Source organism: Equus caballus, chromosome 4, assembly GCF_041296265.1.
Source record: "Equus caballus isolate H_3958 breed thoroughbred chromosome 4, TB-T2T, whole genome shotgun sequence".
NCBI classification, from domain to species: Eukaryota; Metazoa; Chordata; class Mammalia; order Perissodactyla; family Equidae; genus Equus; species Equus caballus.
In genome coordinates, this window is record NC_091687.1 from 90,882,355 (window position 1) to 90,902,121 (window position 19,767).

At 49.6% G+C, this 19,767-nt stretch overlaps 1 protein-coding gene and 1 long non-coding RNA gene across 2 annotated transcripts in view; one reads left to right on the top strand and one right to left on the bottom strand.

Annotated features, from left to right (window-relative positions):
* Positions 1 to 19,767, bottom strand: part of PLXNA4 (plexin A4) — a 432,314-nt gene that overhangs the window by 178,280 nt on the left and 234,267 nt on the right. The window lies entirely within an intron of this gene.
* Positions 4,206 to 19,230, top strand: LOC138923966 (uncharacterized). Its single transcript, XR_011438346.1, has 4 exons — positions 4,206 to 4,358; positions 8,621 to 8,723; positions 10,270 to 12,834; positions 18,971 to 19,230. It is a non-coding gene; the product is annotated as an uncharacterized lncRNA (long non-coding RNA).

A 19,767-nucleotide genomic window follows, 5' to 3' on the forward strand; every position in this document is an offset into this window, starting at 1 on the left:
CTTTAAGCCCAGAGTCAGTATTAAGCTAATAATGGTTACATAAAGTCTTATTTATGAAATTCATTTGAAGTATTATTTAATATACTTTAAGGATATGTTAAGGGATAAAATGTATTGAATGGTGGGCATCTGGGACCGTATGGAAATAATTCCCCTTCATAATCCCTTTTGCTATAGCAAGTTGCACGTTCCTGGAACATAATCTCTTATACTGGATGATCCTGACAAGGAGAGACTAGAAATTGAATGACAGCAAAGGACTGTGATGTTCGTTTTGGTCTAGCCTCAAGGCAGTGGGAACCAAGGAGAAGGATGGAGGTAGAAGATGATGGAGCTTGAAGAATCAGTGACAATTCTGGATTATCACACCTGGATGACCAAGATTCCCTTGGGCGGGAAAACTGGTGTGGGTGGGAAGTGAAGAGTGAGTCTGAGATCTATGGAATGCGAAGTGACAGTAACTAACAAGACCAAATGACTGACATTCAGGACTGGTGCTTGGATAGAAGGCCATTGCTAAGGACTTGCCTTTGGTCACTGCGATTCTAGAGGTGGACTGTGAAATCATGACACAAAAACATTTCCCAGGGCCAGAATCTAGACCACGGTGCCGGGATGATCCTCTCATCTTCTCTCTGAGGGTCAGGTCTGGCACATTCATGGATTACAGATTGTATACAGATATAGATCGGAAAGTTAGTGGTGAAGGGGAAAAACAAAGTCACATTTTCCCACTCCCCTTCATTTTGTCCCCAAACAACCACAAAGGGCTCATGCAATTGAGAAATCAGAATATTCACCTATTTCCCACTCCAGCAGCTCAAATAGGCTCCATGCCTTAACCTATATAAACTTTTAGGTAAACAGGCAGTCACACTGAGGAAAGAAAGACACTCCCATACAGGGATCTTCTCTACGGTCACCACCATCCTTGAATTCCAGTATTTGCGGAACTATTCTTTGCATTAAGAATCTTTTATGATATAAATACTCTGATGAGGGAGGGGAAGCTAACCACTGGGGAGGGGCAGAGTGTGGCAAAGTGAAAGATCCTGGCCTGGAAGGGGTGCAAGAGATGAGTCTTGTCCCATTGGCTGAGTCTCCCAGTCTCTGTAGGTACCATCAGCAAAATGAGGAGTGTAGACGCACTCGAAGTTCCAGATTGTACAATTACATAGACTATATATCTATATTGTTGTTGCTAGCACCAATTCTTCCATGACAGGAGACAATGGTGGTGCCTGGTGAAAGGTTAATGCAGGGGACAACAGAAACTTGGTTGGTTCAGGATGGAGAATTAGGGGGCATTTTCAAGGCACTAAAGAGACATCTCATTTTGGGTCACAGATTTTATAATTTTGCTTAGAGCTGGTTCAGGAATTTCTCTCCAAAGTCTATGTCATTTTGAAAATCTGCATTTATCTATCATTCCCCCCCAAAAATCTCAGAGTTTATCTTGCAGACTGATTGAAGATTTAAAACAGAGGGAAGGACACTCTGTGTGTTGAGCATGTGATTCCGCTCTTTCTCCTCACAGATCTTTACCTGTGGTCGTCTTTGGTCGGCCTCATGCCAGTGCCCACCACCAGGGGTCGCTGGTTGCCTTCTGCTTCTTGGGGCCTTCGTAGTTTGCCCCAATTAACGGGAAGGGGAAAGGGAGGCAATGGCCAGGGGAGGAGATGGGTGGGGGAGGTGAGAGTTGGGAAATCTCAGGAGATCAAACAAGTGGTCACTCTCTGGGCTCCGAGAGATGCCCCACTGACCATCCACATCACAAGACCCCAGGACCCAGATGAGAATGTCCTTGCATCCTGGGTCTGTAGAACGGAGTTCATGGACTGGACTTCTGGTTGCATTCACTAGGCAGTGAGCTTTATTTCCCGTCCCTTAAGGTGGTCCAGGGGTAGCAGGATGGAAACCCTTGTCTCTTCAGCCTGGCGAGACTCTGCTCACGTCAGCTTGTGTTGCACAGGTGAAAGGGAGGCAAAAAGAAGCCAGGAACAAAACCGTCTCACGCCACTTAATTTCGTCTCAGATTCCTAAGCAGGTAATTATTTCCCCAGCCTCCAATGCACTGCAAGCTCTTTGGAGAGTTTTTATTATTATTATTATTTTATTATTAATTAGGACACTACATAAACAAAGGTGTCAGATAATTAAGAATAATCTTCCACCCTCCCAAGCATTTCGTTTATTCACTGGAAAACACTCTTATTCCTTGATGGCTTCCCTCCATGACTTTTTCATTTGGCAAGTAAGATGAGCAGATCAGAGGATCTGGGAGCAAGGAAAATGTTTCTGTGACTGAGGCCTGGGAAATAGGGGACCAAGGGGCTCTCACACTGGCGCACCTCTGGGAGTCTCATTTTCTCTAGTTCACACCATTGTGGAACACTAACTGACCACCTACTGTGTTAAATCCTGCTACAGGGGACACAGAGGGAATCTTACAAAAGGTTCAAAGGGGATTTGGCTGGTTCCCTCCCTCAAGGGTTTCTTGTCTAAAACAACTAAAATACAAAACACCATTTAGAAAGCAGTTTCACGTTTACTTCCTAATTTAATCCACACCACACATAGCAGGTGCACAATAAACACTTGTTGATTTAATAAATGAGCTACGGTTCTGATGAGATTAGGAGGACAGTGATTTCAGTCATGTTTGATACGTAAGTAAACTAAGACTCAGAGAGGTTCAATGACATGCCCAAAGTCAGATAAAGCTAACAAGTGGTAGATTCAGAATTTTCTACCAGATCTTCTGGCAACATGCCCTGGCCACACACCAAGCTCGTCCTGAGTGAAGCATGTACGGATAACAGGCTGCGTGGGGCCATGAAAAGGAAGGGACAGTTAGTGCCAAGGAGGGCACTTCACAGAATAGGGGCAATTTGACGTGACTTTTAAAGGAGGAACATGATTCAAATGAGGAAGAACATGTGCTGGGACCAGCTGGCATGAGTGAAGGTGGGGGTGGAGGAAAGTGCCGTGTGTGTGCAATGGGGAGTGGCCAGCTATGGCCAGGACACATGACTTGAGAGGGACACGGTGGGAGGGAAGGCTGGGATGGTAGGTTGGATGCAGGTACAAGAGGCCCTCGGATGCCCATCGAGGCCCGGGGCTTTAATCTGTGGGCAAAGGGGAAGTGTTGTCTGTTTCAGAGGTGGGAACTGACACAATCCGACTTTCATAAAATGGAGAAAATAATCCTTACTCCACTTTTCCAACTTGGAGAACCTGCCATAAGACCCTTGAAGATGCATACTTTCATTCCTTTAACAAAAGTGAGAGAACCTACTTACAGTCTCAAACGACTAAAATACAAAACCGTCCTCCAGCACCAGGAGGCCGCCCACTTTGTGTTGGAGGGTAGATCATGCTGAATCCCCCGCATTCTTCCCGTTCTCTCACAGCCAACTTCTTGTGTTTGGGTTAAGGGAACAACACATTTCTCCATAGCGAGCTAACTGGAGTTTTGGAAAACTTTGATATTCTGGATATAAACAGAATCACCCAGTTTAGACTCATGGAAAACGGTGGACTTCGTCACAGTATTTTATTTTAGCACTTCCCCAATCAAGTTGCCATGGAGGAGAGACCCCACCTCTCACAGGCCTCCAGGCCAAGACATTAAAACAGGGATTTAACTCTTGTCTATAAAGCAGTTACTCAACTAACAATAGCTTAGAATGCAAACTTCAAAAAGGGTTTTTGTGATCATTATTCCAGTGCACCCTCACATCGGTGTGGTGGCCCAGGTTAGTAAAGTGTCCTTAGGCCCCAGCCCTCCAAGAGACGAGGGATGGACACCCAGAGTGGAACGACCTCCCAGGTTCACGGCACCATTGTAGTTCCACCAAGTCTCTTGGTTGCTGAGCCGGTTGCCCTCAGCATGCTGCCTTGGTGTTGACTTCCTGTTAACAATCCTTTAAGTAAGGGATGGCGTGTGACTAGGAAAGTCCACTGCTTAGCCCCCAGCTCCCCAGTTCTATCAACGCAGTGAGATGAGTCCATGGGGTGCTGTGAAGCCCCCTGTTGCTTGGGCTTGGTGATTTTATTTGATTGTGCTGTGTTGTGTTGGACGGGATCGGATTTACTGGTCTGTGATTCAGTAACGCAGGAACCAAAGTCCGACCCGATTGCTTATGCTCTGTGGCAATCGATGTCCTTGGCTTGCCCTCGCCAAGCCACAGTGGTTTCACAATGACAAAGTTGTGCACAGCAAGAGCGAAGTGAGGCACTGCAAGCAAGGGAAGGACAGCACTCATGGCCTGGACACCAGCTTCAGCGAGCCCCCCAGCCGTTCTCTCCCTCAGCTGGCTCAGGTTACAGCCGGCTGGCTGGGCTGCTCAGAACGGGTAGGGAAGAAAGCCCAGAGCAGGGGGTGGAAAGGGAGAAAGAGCCAGGCGGACGAAGGGGGGCAGGCGGCAGAGTTTGTAGGCCAGGGAGCATTCTTGAGGAGCGCAGGAATCTGTGACTCCTGGGAACGGCTGTGATCTGTTGATCTGTTTTCCCCGAAGACCTGAGGTAACCCGGTCAATGAAACTCAACCTCGAGTGGTTTTGACACAGGGTCATGGCCCCAGACAAGGCAAGGTCGGAAGTTCATCAGGAACTCAGCAAGTGGGCCTGCAGTTGGTCAGACAGGAGGGCAAGTCGGGGCGGGGCACCACTCCTTTGAGCAGCTGCGGGGGGTTCTGGAGCCCTCCCTGGCCAGACAGGTGATATGTGCACACAGTCCTGCCCTTCTGATCACTAGAGGAAGTCAGCCCGGGGCCTAAAACTCCGGCAGGGTTCTGTAGGCAGTGACACACATCTATTCATGCCACAGCCCTGTCTGTGCACTAAGGGGGAAACTGAGGCAGAAAAGACCCTGGTACTAGCCAGCAGCCGGAGCCTCAAGGGAAGGGTATGCTATCACCTGTGCTCACTTGCTCAGGATGCGGGAGAGCTGGCTGAAGCCGAGGGAGGGTCAGCTTGCAGGGCTCTGCTCACACCCTCCCTCCCTCCCTGCTTCCTTGGGGCCTGGAGCCAGGAAAGCTTCAGCGGCTGGCCTGTCCCTGCCCCTCCCTGCAGAGTGGCGCTTCCACAACTCTCACTAACATCTCCACCTCCTGTGGTCTTTACTGGAAAGCAGGAAGGATGGAGGAAGAGGAAGTCTCTTTAGAGCCTCTGGTTAGCATCCTGCTCTTTGCTCTCGTTTTTCCTTCTCTGCCTCCAATCTCGCCCCTGAACAGCGAGATCTGATGCTCTGTCCTTGTGACAACAGGTGAACCAACAGCTGCTTCTGTGGGCTCCCCGGGCCAGAGGGGCCTGTTGGGTAGTGTGTGTGTGTGTGTGTGTGTATGTGAGTTGTGTCTGTTTTTTGAAGCTGCTCTTTAACCAGCGTGAACTCTGTTGAATTCTGCATCTCCTCCTACAGCCAGTAGGTGGCAGAGCTGCGACAGGCCGCTGATTCCAGTCTGTGACGGTTGGCCAGGCATGGCCGCCCTGCCCTGGTCTGACTGTGGGAGGAAAGGTGTATCCACAGGCGCTGGGGGTGGCCTGCCCCCACAGAGGTTCACGCAAGACGATTTAGGGGAGAGCCATCCAAAAACTCTTAACGCCCTCCCCTCGTCTCCCTCTCTCTTCCGTTCTTCTGTGTTTCCTCTAATCTTATTTAGAAAGGGGAGAACCTGTGAGCGTTTATGAAGCATCTGTAGGAACAGTTCTCAGACTTTGTGGGCATAAATCCGTCTGTGGGGTTTGTGAAAATGCAGCTTCCCAGGCCCTGTCCACTCAAATTCTCACTCAGCATGGCTGAGGGGGAGCATGGGACCACTGGTGATCCCCAGGCAGTGGCCAAGTAACCCCAAATTGAGAAATAGAAAGCTACAACATGGCAGGTGTCATGATGAGGGTTTCAAGCTAAGGTCTGTTCTCAGGCCTCATGTAATTTCTGATTCTCTGCACCTGTTTCCTACTCTTCAAACACATCGCCCCTGCACTCCTCCACCATAATTTTAAGCTCTGCATTCCTAAGAGACCACTTTTCTTTTTCCTTATGCTAGTTTCCTGGTGCTCTAAGATCATTGAACTTCTTGCTCCATAAGAAGGTTTGTCATCCTAACCTTTCTTTCACTCTGTCTAAACTCCTGAAAAGCCTAGCACCTTCCCCTGCCATGATGGTCAAGGAGCTTTGGTGGAATCATGCAGGGCAGCAGCCACGCTCCATCCTTCTCCCACTCCCCATCTCCCTGCCTTCCCAGCCACCCAATTCGTTGCCCTGGCAAAAGCTTCCAGTCCTTTGGTGTCCTCCAAGCGAGGCTTCACAGTCAGCAACCCAAAGCTGAACTGTGGATGTGCTTGGGAACAGCATCAGCCTTGAAGTCAGCAGACAGAAGACCCACCCAAGGTGGTCCTGCTGGGTGCTCTGAAGGGAACAACACAATGGAACTCTGAAGACCCTGTGGATTAGTTTGCTGGCGCTGCCATAAGAAATTACCACAAACCGAGTGGCTTAAAACCACCAGTGTATTGTCTCATAGTTCTGGAGGTTAGAAGTCTGAGATCAAGTGTGGCAGGGCCCTGCACTCTCTGAAGGTGCTAGGGACAAATCCTTCCTGGTTTCCTCCTAGCTTCCGGTGGTAGCTGGCAATCCTTGGTATTCCTCGGCTGTGGCAGCACAAATCCTATCTCTGCCTCTGTCTTCACGTGGCATTCTTTCCTGTGTCTCTCTGTCAATGTGTTCAGATCTCCCACCCTTTCTCTTATAATGACACCCATCATTGGATTCACAATGACTTGGGTCGCATCTAAATAACTACATCTGCAAAGACCCCATTTCCAAATAAGGTCACATTCGCAGGCAGTGGAGGTTAGGACTTCAGCATTTCTTTTGAGGCCTACAGTTCAACCTCCCGCACCTCGTAAACGAAAGGCCCTCCTTTCACATCTTGCCTTCTGATTGAAAGAGGAGAGCGGGTTTAGGGGTTCAGTGCTTCCCCAAGCATTTCATATGAATGAAGGTATTTCTTTTGGTGGACGCAGTATGAGCCCAGTTCATATGAGGCCCTGTGACTTCCTGATTAGAAAAGTTTAAAGCACTGCATCTTTCTGGCTTCCCTAGTGCAGTGGTTCTCAGAATGCGGGTCCCTGACCAGCAGCATCTGGGAACTTTGCAGAAATGCAACTTCTCCAGCATCACTGCAGATCTGCTGCATCACAGGGTGAGGCCAGAGTCTACATATAACAAACCCCTGAGGCCATCTTGTGTTCACTAAAGATTGCGAGTGACTGCTCCAGGAGAAGGGGACATATGGTGTCCCCAGGGAGAGCCAGCAACTGGAAATATCACTTGTTGCCCCAAATCTCGTTCTCCTGCCCTCTCATTCCTGGAACCCTCACTCCCTGCCACCCCTCCCGTCTCCATTCTTGAGCGGCTGCAGGATGCCAACACATCTCTCGCTCCACACTCACCAGCCAGCACTTCCCTCTCGCTGCCTCCTCACCTGGCTCTCCTGCTGCCCCTCACACACGCTTACTTACGATGCCCTCACCTCCCTCCAGCTCTTTCTCCTGACAAACAGAAGAGCTTGGCAGGGGTTGGTTAAGTTAACTCAGATCACACACAAAACAAACTGTTATTTTTCTATCTGCCAAGCTGCTGAAGGCAAGGATTTCAAACCCGGGATCCGCGTGAATGTAAGATCTACAGTTACCCTAGCATGTCTGTGTTCTAGGCAAGCTTTTTTATTTTTATTTTTTAAATCATGGTCCAATTCCCAGAGAGACACCAGTGACAACCTCTTGGATGCTCATTGCACTGGCTGTGACAGTCTCCGTACACAATCCTTGACCCGGGGAATGAGCAACTCCCATAAACAGCAGACAGTGGGTCACCTCTGACATCTGCTCTCCACGTTTCTGATCCCCTGGTAGGGCTCGCTCAAAGCAACGCTGAGCTGAAGGGTTGGAGCACCATGTGTGTTTGCTATGTCGGCACGCGCTAGCAGACAGACCTGCAGGAAGGCAGACAGACAGGCAGGAGGGAGCCCTCGGGGACATGTGTTGGAGTCTGGTGAATGTTCAAGACAAGATTTTAAAGATATTTCTGTGGGTTGGGGGTGGGAAGGAGCAGAAAGCACTCTGGAGAGAGCCAAGGTACAAGTACTGGGGAGGCCCATGCACAGGTGACTGACCTCCCAGGACAGGTCCAAGTCCCCGGAGAGACAGCCCACCTGAGCCTGGGGAGGGAGGGAGGGGAGCCAACACGGGGAGGAGGAGGCATAGGAAGCCCTAGAGGTCCACCCTAGAAGGAAGTGGCAACAAGCAGAGGCTAGTTTGTTTGTCTGTCTATCCAACTGTGTTGATGTCTGGGCGAATTACCATCCAGTTTCCATGCCTGTTTTCTCTCAATCGCCAAATTGGGCACAATTACAGTGAGAAAAAAAACAGACAATGAGACTGAATACGGTGAGGAAAAGGGCTTGCAAAAGGAGCATGCCAGAGAAATCTGGAAATCTTTGCATGCAGGCACTCTGGTCTGAGACACAATTTATATTGAGCCCAGAAACCAGACAGACCAAGGCTTGGGTTCAAACTCCCTGCAAAGGCTGTCATATTCATCTCTATTCTCGTAGATGGAACAGCAGGATGCAAAAGGCTGTGGCCTCCACTCTTTCTGTCACACCACAAGAAAGAAGCATGGCTGAGCAGCCTGAACCACAGCTCCCTCCCCAGCAAGTGAGTCTGACGTCAACCTCTCAGGGCCATTCTCCAGCCTCAAACCCCAAAGAGTGTCTGGCCATTTAGAGCTGAGTCACTCCATCACCATTTCTCATTTACTTTAAAACACCTGTCCCGTCTTCTTAAGCACATGATGTGCCATGTGCATTTTTAAACTATGCCTACTTATTTTGCTTTAGGAATTTGGGAGATCCTTGGGTGACTCTTTGAAACAACCAGACACTCAGGAAGTAAGGGATGTCACAAAACCAGGTTTGGATATCACCATCCTGGCATTCAACTTCCTATGACTTATACATCTATTCAGACTTTAAACAGGGCAGTTGTTCCATCACCTCTCTGGGGTCCCCTCTAGACAATGTCAGCCAGAGGGGCCTTAAGATCAGAAGCACAAGGGTTGGGGAGGGGGGCATGTTTGTATTGGTGAATTCTCCTCTGGCACTGACAAAGTACACTGGGTGACATAATGGAAATTCATGGCGGGAAGAGATCTATGGAAGGAGAGCCTCATAACTCAGGTGGCCACTGAGCTGTGGTCCCCATGAGTTCACCTTTTCCAGCCTGTCTTCCCTCCCGCCCCCAACCTGGCTGTAAATCACCTGTATGTCTACACTGCTGAGGGCTAGTGGTTGATTCATGAAACCCAACAGACAGATGCCCTGGTGGGAACATGAAGCTGAGGGGTCCAGGAGCGTGAGGAGGAGATTCCAGATTTTAGAACTGTAGTTTCCCCAACACAAGAGCCTGAGGACCTCTCTTCTCCAACTGCTGGCTTTTCAGGCTCCTGCCAGCTGCATTAAGTTGGCCAACCACAAAGGCCAAGACTCTCGCTCCAGGAGAAGAGCATCTCCTCCCTCTTTTGGTTGCTTCCCAACCAGCCCTCTCATCCCTTCTCCTCTCCTTTCTACTGTCCTAATGTTACCTTCTCTCATCAGCCTGACCCTGTATTGGAGAATTGCCTTAGGTTATCTCTGCTGGGGAGAAGGCAGTGGGGTTGATGGTGGAAATCACTCATATTTTCTTAGTTCTTCTTCAGACAATGTGACGAGGGGTGTGTTGGTGTGCCAGTAATAACAACCATGATACCATGTGGTCTGCTTAGGTTTCAGTTTTACAAGGTGGACTGTACTGGTATCATCTCATCCAATCCTCACAATGAGCTGAGGACTCGGGTGTTAGTACCCTCAAGGCCTATGAGGGGACAGTAAAAGAAAAGTCTTCAACCCCCAACCCTCACCCAGAGGCTTGACCTGGGTCCACCTAGGCAGGTCCTCCCCCCAAAGTAGGCCTGCTAGGTCCTCCTGCTGGGCAGGGGCTCTGCTGTACAGGGTGTCATTGCACCATGGACTCCTCTGGGCCATGGGTGGCTGTGCCCCTGCTAGGCCACTGTAGTGGCCTGTCCTCAGACTGTGACCGCTCCGCCCACTGGATTCTGCCAAAAGCTCTGAATCCGGGATTGAGAAATTTGTGATCTCATGTACGGATATGGGACATTGAGAAGACTTGCAAGTTCCGTTTTTTTTTTTTTTTTTTGCCACTTCAGTATCTGCGTGGCTGTGGGAAAGCTGTGTCACCTCCTGTGCCTCAGCTCTGTCGTGTGGAAGCGAGGGCTTCATATCTCGCTGGTTCCTCCAAGCGTAAGATTCTGCCATTCTACAGGAGGCGCAAACTAATTCAGCTGCAAATAATTACAACATACGCCTGAGGACTGAGATGGAGCTGGGCTGTGCTGAGCCACACGGGGACAATCAGAGATGAGCAAACAATGAGTAACAAGGGCCCCGGGGAGATTTCCACTGTGTACAAACACCGGGCTCCTTCTACAAAGTTAGTGGAAAGCTGAGGACAAGGATGTCCACCAGTAAACCCAAATGGGGACTCTACAGTCCTCCTGAGAGGAGCGTGAAGGAAATGGATGGGAAGGGAAGATTAGGAGAAAGCCAAAGGAGAGAAGGGAGGATGGGAGAGAATCCAAGAAAAATTTAAAAGATCTGCCAGGTTTGACACTCACATGAAAATGTCCCAGCAGATTCATATTTCCTGTTAACAGTCATTTCTGTTTTTATTTATTCTGGCAGGGTTTGCATGTCCTATAATCACTGTTTTAGTTCATTTCCCTCCAATGATAGATTGTGATAAGTCAAGTTGGTTGTTAATAATGCTACAATTTACCCAACAAATTTCCAGCTTGTAGTACAGCTTCATTAATATGTTTAATTTATCGTTACAATTCCTTCAGGTTAATGGTTTGAGAGTATGTTGGAGTTTAATCTGAGCAGTTATTACAAAGTGCTTGTTTCTCGTTAAAATGTAAAAGTGAGATACCTAAGATTTACTTGGGATAAACTGGCCAGAATAAATCTCTCTCTTTGCATGGGGAAAGGAATGAGTGTTAGCTATTAAAAATGTTCAGAATTGGAGAGCCCTTATGATAACATTAAAGTATTTTTGCAGATTAAACTGTCTTTCCCCATGGCTAATGGAAGAGATGCCTAAACCCAGAATTTATTCTGGAAGGATTCTCTCTGGATGCTGCAGGGTGGTGGGGGCATCAGAAAATGGATGAGAACTGAATTTTGTCCAAACATAAGCATCATGGATTCCTGGAAAGGTGTCTGAGTATCGGGTGATGGGTGACAGGAAACAGAATCCAACTCACGATCCTTTCTCGTGTCCTTAGGAAACAGATGAAAATCAAGAAACACAAGCCCTCCATAGAGAACAAAACAGGACAGCAGCCTTCTCTTCTCTGGCAGGAATTTTGGTGGTGGTGGTGGGGGGGGGGGGGTCCTCTGACTGGCAAACTGCCAAAAACATTCTTGCGGCAGCTCAGACCCCTGCCCCATCCACCTTCATTTCCAGGGCTCCTTGCACTGGTCCCTTCCTCTAGGGAACTTTTAGCTCGGCCCAGGAGAAGAAAGAAACCCTCACTCTGTGCCTCCAATTTAACTTCTCAGAGTAGCTTCTAGGGTGCCTAGAATTTCCCCTGGATGTGAGGTGTGGGCAAGGATGCTCCAGAGCATCACGGGAAGCTTTGGGATGCGTGGCCATCTACAGTTAGTGAGTTTGTTGGTAACTGAAAGATGGCAGTGGAATTCTTGCAATTTTAGGAATCAGGGCCCCTCTGGATATGTCTCTGGCTCCTATGGAAAGCCCAGGAAGACAAGTGTTATGGGTTGAATTGTGTCCCCCGCCAAGAGGTATGTGGAAGTCCTAATCCTGGTACCTGTGAATGTGACTTTATTTGGAAATAGGGTCTGTGAAGATGTAATCACGATAAGATGAGCTTATTCGAGTGGGCCTTAATCCAATGTCACTGGTATCCTTATAAGAGAGGAAAATGCCATGTGAAGATGGAGGCAGAGATTGGAGTGATGCAGCTGCAAGCTAAGGAGTGTCAAGGATGGACGGCCGCCGTGAGAAGCTAAGAAGAGGCAAGGAAGGACTCTACCCCGAGTCTCAGAGAGAGCACGACCCCGCGGACACTTTGATTTTAACATCTAGCCTCCAGAGTTGTGAGACAATAATTTTTTTTTATTTCAAGCCAGCCAGTTTGTGGTACTTTGTTACAGCAGCCCTAGGAAATGAATACAAGTAAGCCCAGCAGGTCATTCTCAGATGTCGAAGGTGGGTACTCGGAGTGGGTACTCAACGTAAAAGGACCGGCACGGGTAAAAGGGGACAGGCATGGTGTGCAGAGCCCCCAGGGCCTGGAAGGCAGCAGATGCCACAAAAGCTGACTTCTCAGGTATGGCAGCCCTTCCTGTCACCTCTGCCCAGTCTCTCTTCTCTGCCACAGATCTTGAATTGAATCACTTTGTGTGATGGTTAATTTTATGTGTCAACTTGACTGGGCCACGGGGTGCCCGGATATTTGGTTAAACATTATTCTGGGCATGTCAGAGAATTCTCTCTCTCTGCCTAACTGTCTTCGAGAGGGAACATCAGTGTTCTCCTGCCTTCAGATTCAGATTTGGACTGGAATTTACACCATTGGCTCTTCTGGTTCTTAGGCCTTTGGACTCGGACTGGAACTTCCATCCTTGGCTCTTCTGTGCCTCCAGCTTGCTGACTTCAGACCTTGAGACTACTCAGCTTCCATAATCATGTGAGTTAATTTCTTATAATAAACCTATCTATCTATCTGTCCGTCTATCTATCTATCCATCTCTCTATCTATCTCCTATTGGTTCTGTTTCTTTGGAGAAGACAGACTAATATACCTCGGAAGCAGGAGCCTGAATGCCCTTAAACAATGGGTCCCAGGCATTTCTATGGGTACATGATCTGACCCCTGCTCTCTATACTCATCCACCCCCACTCTGCTCCCTGCTCATTTCACTTCCATCTCTCCAGCCTTCCTGCAGTGCCTCCAGCCACAGTCTCTGCCTCAGGACTATTCTGTCCACTTGGGACACTTTCCCAGAGGACTTCACATGGCTGCTCCCGCACTTCTTGCAGGTGTCTTACTCAAGCATCTTCTGTCCACAGAGGGGCCTTTCCTGACTCCTGATTCTGATGGCTCCCATCCCTCTAATTTGTCTCCATCCCCTTGCCCACTTTTATTTTCTTTGTAACACCACCTGCAATTATAGCCATTTATTTATGTCTGTTTCCCCAACTAGAATGTAAACTCCTTGAAGGCAGGAATCATGTCTGTCTCGTTCCCCACGGTTCCTCCAGGACCTATGCCCAGTGCTCGGCACAGAGTGGGTACTCAAGTTCTGTGACAGGAAGGGAGTGAGGAAGGAATGAAAGAAAGAGGGAGGGAGGGAAGGAGGGGAACAGTCTTGCAAACCCAGGCCCTAAGCCCACCATCCACCATCCGAGGATGGCCCCTGGGGTCTGCTCACGACTAGAGCATCCCAGAATTTGACGCTCCCAGGGGAGGCTGCAATCTAGGGCTTAGAAGTGCCAAGAATAGGTCAGTTGTGTAAATCAAAATTGAATGCATTTTTATTCTAAGATGACCTTTTACCTGAAGGCTCAAGAAAGATTATGACTGTTAATTATCAAATTCTATTGACCTCCTAGTCTCCCCACTACCCCAAGATCTTCTGAATCAGTAAATTCTTCCTCTTCTAGAACAAGATCAACACATGCCCTGCTTGCCTGGAAAATGAGGCCCTCTTTGAATGAATTTCATTGATCACCTTTATAAAACCACAGTCAGCCACTCATTCAAAACTACGCATTGAGGGCTAGCTCTGCTCTAGGTCCTTGAGACACAGAAGCAAACACTCTGGGTGAGGAGGGATCATTTTAACTCTGTGTGATTTACTTATCAAATTATACTAAATTTAAATCCTTTTAAAAGGCTTTTCATGTATAAGTTAACAAATCTTTAAAAAAAGCGTCAGAGCTCATGTTCCATTTTGGCATACAAAAACGGGATGGGAAGTCAGTCCCTGACGGCAGAGAAATTTCCAGCAAGTCCTTCACTGTGCAGCCTTCTTACCCACCTGTTGGATGAGGAGGAGGTCCCAGCTCTTCCTATTAGGCTCTGAGAACAGCAGACCTGCCCCTCTTGGGGGCACAGGTGGGCTCTCTTCTCCAGTGGCAGGGGCAAAAAGAACTTCCGGTCCCCATGGAAGGGATGGGGGGCGGGCAGATGTCTTCCCAATGAGGCATCTGGCCTTGCTAATGGGGTTGAGCTTTCCTTTCCTGTCTCCATGTTAAATGAAGGGTCACTGGGGTCAGGCAGGCGCTGGCCTCTCTTCCTCCTGACAGATCCATAATTAGAAAGAGACGGAGCATTCAAAGAGGAGTGTTTGGCTCCAGGCACATCCTTGTCAGCCTGTCAAGCAGAAGCCTGTTCTCCATGAGCTATTTTGAGCCACCTTCTCAGCTGCATTTCTTGTCTTCTCGGCCCATGTCACTCTCCCGCCTGTCACCCTCCCCGCCAAGACTCATCATGACATCACTGAGGCTCATAGGTTGGGAGGCACAGGGCTGGACAAAAGGAGCATTTTGTGCAGGATGCTTGAGGGCACCAGCACTGGGGCAGCTGCTTAACCCTGTGCCACACCTCCTACCTCTGGTCCAGTGGGCTGTGCTCAAGGATCAGAGGGCATGGGGCTTTGACTCTGGGAGACACTATTACCAGAAGCCATGAGCTTCAACAGAGTCCTGGCCTCCAAGAAAATAAAGGGTACAAATTCCTTAGAGAGGATTTCTTGGTAGCAAAACTGGGATAAGGAAGAAGACAGGATGTGTTCTCTGCCTGGATCTGCTGTGCAGAATTCCTGGGGACTGGAAAAGCCGGGCAGCATCCAGAAAGACTGCACCATCCATGAGTCCCCAGCACCACACCAGCTGGAAGAACACCCAGGAGAGGACAGCCCACTCCTCAGCCCGGAGGGGAAGATGCCCTTGGGGAAACTTTATGAGTCAGCTTATAGGTGATGACCTTTATGTCCCAAAGTATATGCCATGCCTACCTCACAAGTGCTGGTGTCCACCGTCCCACCAGGTCACACCCCCACCCACCTGCGCTTCCAGAGCTCACCCAATATACGCTATAAGGGCGCCCTAAGGAGGCCCCTCGCTTTGCACTCCTGGCACTCCCTGGACAAGCTGGGGGTAAAAGAGCAGGCCGCTGAGGCTGGGCTGGGGAGACAGGGGACAGCTCATAGGGGTGGGGCAGCCAAAGCAGAGAGAGAAGGTGTTAAGAAGTGAATGTGGATTCTGTGTCACAGCCTCAGTGTGCAGAACTGACGACCTGACACATGGGATAAGTACATTTCCATCCCCCAAGTTGTGCTGCTGGCAGTGCTTACTATGGGAGAGGAGCGATGTGCTCCTGCTTTCAGTATAATAAAGCCCTTAACCTCTGCATCCCGCTGAGAAGGAGGGTTCCCAACGACAGGGGACAGAGGGCACAGCCCTCAGTGGGAAAGGCTTTTCATGGAGAGGGTGCTTCTCTTCGGGGTTTAGTGCCCCGAGGGATGGCCTGTGTAGAGGCACTCACATTCTCTGCTGGGCCACCACGTGCCCATTCTTGAGATGGTTGACTCAGTGAGGTGCGGATAGCATGGATCGGAGTGGGGTCTCCTGTGAACCCTAACCTACCTGTTGAGCTGCCTGTGCAAGCTGACTCAGATAATAGTGATCAGAATTACTGCCTGCATTATTCCATGGCATGCTTCTGCAACTCGAAGATGTGGAGACCACTGTAGGAGGAGAGGTTGTCTTTACTCAAGACCCAAGTTAGGTCCGAGGATGCCACACCTGGCTGGAGATTTGCATGGTCTCATTTCCCGGGGGAGCTCAGTTTGGTTTCTCTGAGGCAGGGTTCTCAAAGGGTGGTCCTGGGGCCAGCAGCGTCAGCATCACTTGGTTTGTTCAAAATACAAATTCTCCGACCCCGCTCCAGAGCAGGATCAGAATTTCTGGGGGTGGCGCCAGCAGCGTGTGTTCTAACAAGCCCTCCAGATGACTCTGATGCACACCCAAGTTCTGGAACCTGTGCTCAAAGGATACCTTATTGTCAGCCCATAGAAGAAACCTCTAGGCAGAATCGAAATGGCCCTCCTCTGCCCTTTACTGCAGGTGGAGTCTGTCCCTTGAATCCAGCTCCAGCCTTACCCTTCCAACCCACTCGGGAGCCTCCCCAGCTCTTCGGGGACACCACCCTCCTTATTCCCTCATCCCGGGCCTGACTCTGACTCTTGGTGTATCTTTATGTCTTTTTGAGCGTGTTTCCCCTTTCTCACGAGGAGATGGTGAGCTCCTCCTGTGTGTGGCCCCACAAGACCCTGCCCAAGGGTGCTCAGCCCTGTGCCTGCCTGTCCCCTGCTATGGCCCCACACCCCAGGGATCCAGTGACTGTCATACACCGCCTTGACAGAAACCAGAGAGAATCGATTAAGCACAACCCTTAATTGCGATGGCATCGCCTGAGAGCCCGGAGCCAATTCCAGCTGCTTTTCCTTGTTTGCATCACGGGCCTCCAGCTCTGTGGGTCATTTTTAATTACCAAAATAATAACAATTCAAAGCCTTTTGCACCAGCCATTCTTAAGAGATCACAGGACACGGAGATCAAAATGGGTTGGCTCCTGGCCTCTGATGCACTCTAGAAATTTGGGGATACTGACAGATGAGTGTGGCCCCACCCAGGAAGCAGGATTCCCAAGTTCTAGTCCTGCAGCCCCCGAATCTTTATTTAGTGACCTTGACCCAGTTGCTCTGAGCCCTGTGATGAAGATTTTCTGTTTGCAAAATGGGGAAGATTCCATCATTCATTCAACAGATATTATTTGAGCTTACAAGAAGTCAGGTGCTGTGCTGGACACTGGGTACAATAATGGACTTGAGACCTAACTCTTTTGGGGCGTGCTTTGCATTGGGTGTTGAGGACTACAGCTGAAATCCAGAAAGTGCTGTGGGACTGTGGGAGGCAAGGGGAAGGGTTTCAGAGCAGACTCCCCTGAGCTGATTTGGAAGGACTGAGTGGGCATTCTGCAGATGGAAGAGAGGGAACAGCTTAGTTTAAGGAACAGTGTGTGCAAAGACTGGAGGTGGTCAGGACCTGCAGTGTTTGGGTGACAGCAAGGCGTTCGGTGTGGCTGAGCAGAGGACACAAGAGGGAGTGGTGGGAAGAGAATTAAGCCCGGAGGGAGAGGCCTTAGCAGCGCTGGCCACCTCCCATCTGGGGCCTCTGGGCACCAGCAGGGAGCTCATCGATGGTCTCACAGAGGCAGAGCCATCAGAAGGAAGCTTTCAAGCTTTCACAGCAATCACCACTCAGAGTGAAATACAACCCGCTCACCAATGAACCATTCAGAGGCGACAGGAACAGAGAAAGGGCAGAAAAGGCCCTGTGTCCTTAAAAACAAAAGGTGCCTTCTGCCCTGTAGCAGTCCTAAGTTGTTCTTTACTGCACACCTTAAAGTGGGAAAACATAAAGAAGTTGGTAAGCCAGGGGCTCCCACTGGGCATCCATTCCAGGGTTTGCCTGTGAGCCGGTGAATGGCCCAAATCGAGCCCCTTAGGTGAGTGACGTGGGTTGGGGGCTGAGCACCTGAGCTGAGCTGTGGATTTGATCTGGGTCATGAGGCCACTGGGCTCCCACAGATGGCTGTGTCTGAGATCACACAGCACCACTAACCCCAGCCATCGCCTTGCAAATGTGAGCTGGTGTGCCAGGCGTCCCCACTCATCATAAAAGCAGCCCAAGACACCCGTCATATGGGGGGTGCAGCTTGTGCTTAAGAGTATAATAAAAAATTTTTTAAATAAAAGGGGAGGACAACCAAGGGCAGTGACAGAGCAAAGCTGCTCCTTTTACTGTGATCCCCTCGTCACCTTCCATTTCCGAACTGCTGCCTGGGTCTCAGGATCTGTCAGTCATTTTCCAAGGTTCAAGGCTCCACTCATGTCAGGACAGAGTGGAGACGGGGGGCGGGGGGAGGGAGGAGTCACCTGGCAGTAGCATCAACTCCTCGGCCATGATAATGAGGAGCTTTGTTCTGCATCCCCCAGCTGTATCATAACAGCAGGAATTAATACAACCCCAAATAAATAGCACAGAAGAGCAATCGGGAGGCAGAGATACATTCCTAATGGGCTCGGCTGAAAGCGGAAAGAAGATGGATATGGGAGCCTTTCCCAGCTCTAGCCCCAAACCTGGCCAACTGGGGTGGCATAGGAGCCATAACATCCCCGCCCACACGCCTCACCTTTGCCAAGGACAGAGTGCTTGCCGCCGCCAAGGGTCATGAGGCCTGCAGCCTCCTTGCTCTCTGCCCTCGCCCCCTCCTGCTCAGAGTCGCAGGCAGGGAAGGAATGAGATGCACTGCTCTGCGGCTTGGGGACCTGGGTCGTCCGTGTCTGAGTCTCGCATGTGTCACTCCCCAGCGAAGGTGAGAGCATTTCTCACAATTCCCTTTCCCCAGATCTGTGGTCATGGAGAGTTGTCAGGAGGACTTTTCTATTAGGGCCAAGTGAATTGCTCACTCAGCCATTAAATCTAATAATAACAATGATAAAAGTAATAACTTCAAGTTTACAGTCTCTCTCTCATCATGATAATGTGTGGCCATTGCTCTCGGGCTTTTCTTCCAAGCTTCCCCTTCAGGGGTCCCAGAGCTCTTGGACTCCACCTGCCCCAGGCACCACTGTTGGAGGAGGTGATGGCAGAACCAGGAGTCAGCCACGTGCCTCCAAACCTAGGTGTGCCCCACGAACTGCGGAGAGGGTCCAGGGGTGAGGACTACTGATCCTGTGCTCCCCTTCCTCCAGGACAAGGAGCAGCGCCACAGGAACCAGCAGTGACAGTCAAGGACCCGTGAGAGAGTGGAAGGAGCACATGGGTTTCAAGATCTGGGTTCTAGACTCTGCTCAGCCACAGAGTTCTGGGCGACCTTGGGCAAAGCACTGGACTTCACTGGGTAGTGTGTGTATCTTCTATGGAAATATACATAGTTGATTTCTAAATTCCCTTCAACTGCTCACATTTTATTAACAATAAGTAAACTGTTAATTAAGTGAATATTCCAAAAGCCTCTGGAATCCCTGACTCTTCCCTCTGCCTTCATGCACCTGTGAAGGGAGTGGAAGGAAACCATCATCTCCTCTGTGGATGTAGAAAAGATGTCACAGTTCTTTGCCCATAATGACTGAGACCCTCAGGCCAGAGAATAGACATTCTTATTGTTTAAGCTGAGACTTTGGCCATGTATCATGTGGGACAGAGCCTTTCCCTATTCCGTTCCTGGGACCTGGTCCCCTCTGAAATCAGGAGGCTTCTCTCCTTTCCACTGTTCTCTGTGACCCCTGGGCTTTCCCGATGTGTCTGGAAGCAGGAACATCTCCATCCCGGGCTCGTTTAATAGGGGCAGGGGTTTTGTCTGGGGGTAGCTGAGGCAATGTCAGAAAGGAAAGCCAATGGGAAGGAGAGACATCATAGTCATAATTCTCATCTGAGGAGCTGGGATTTCTAAATTCCTCACTGGGAGAATTTAACCAAGGATTATTTCATGAAGATGATCAGAATCCTATAACCAAATAAGAGAAACAGCGTCCACTGGGATTCATAC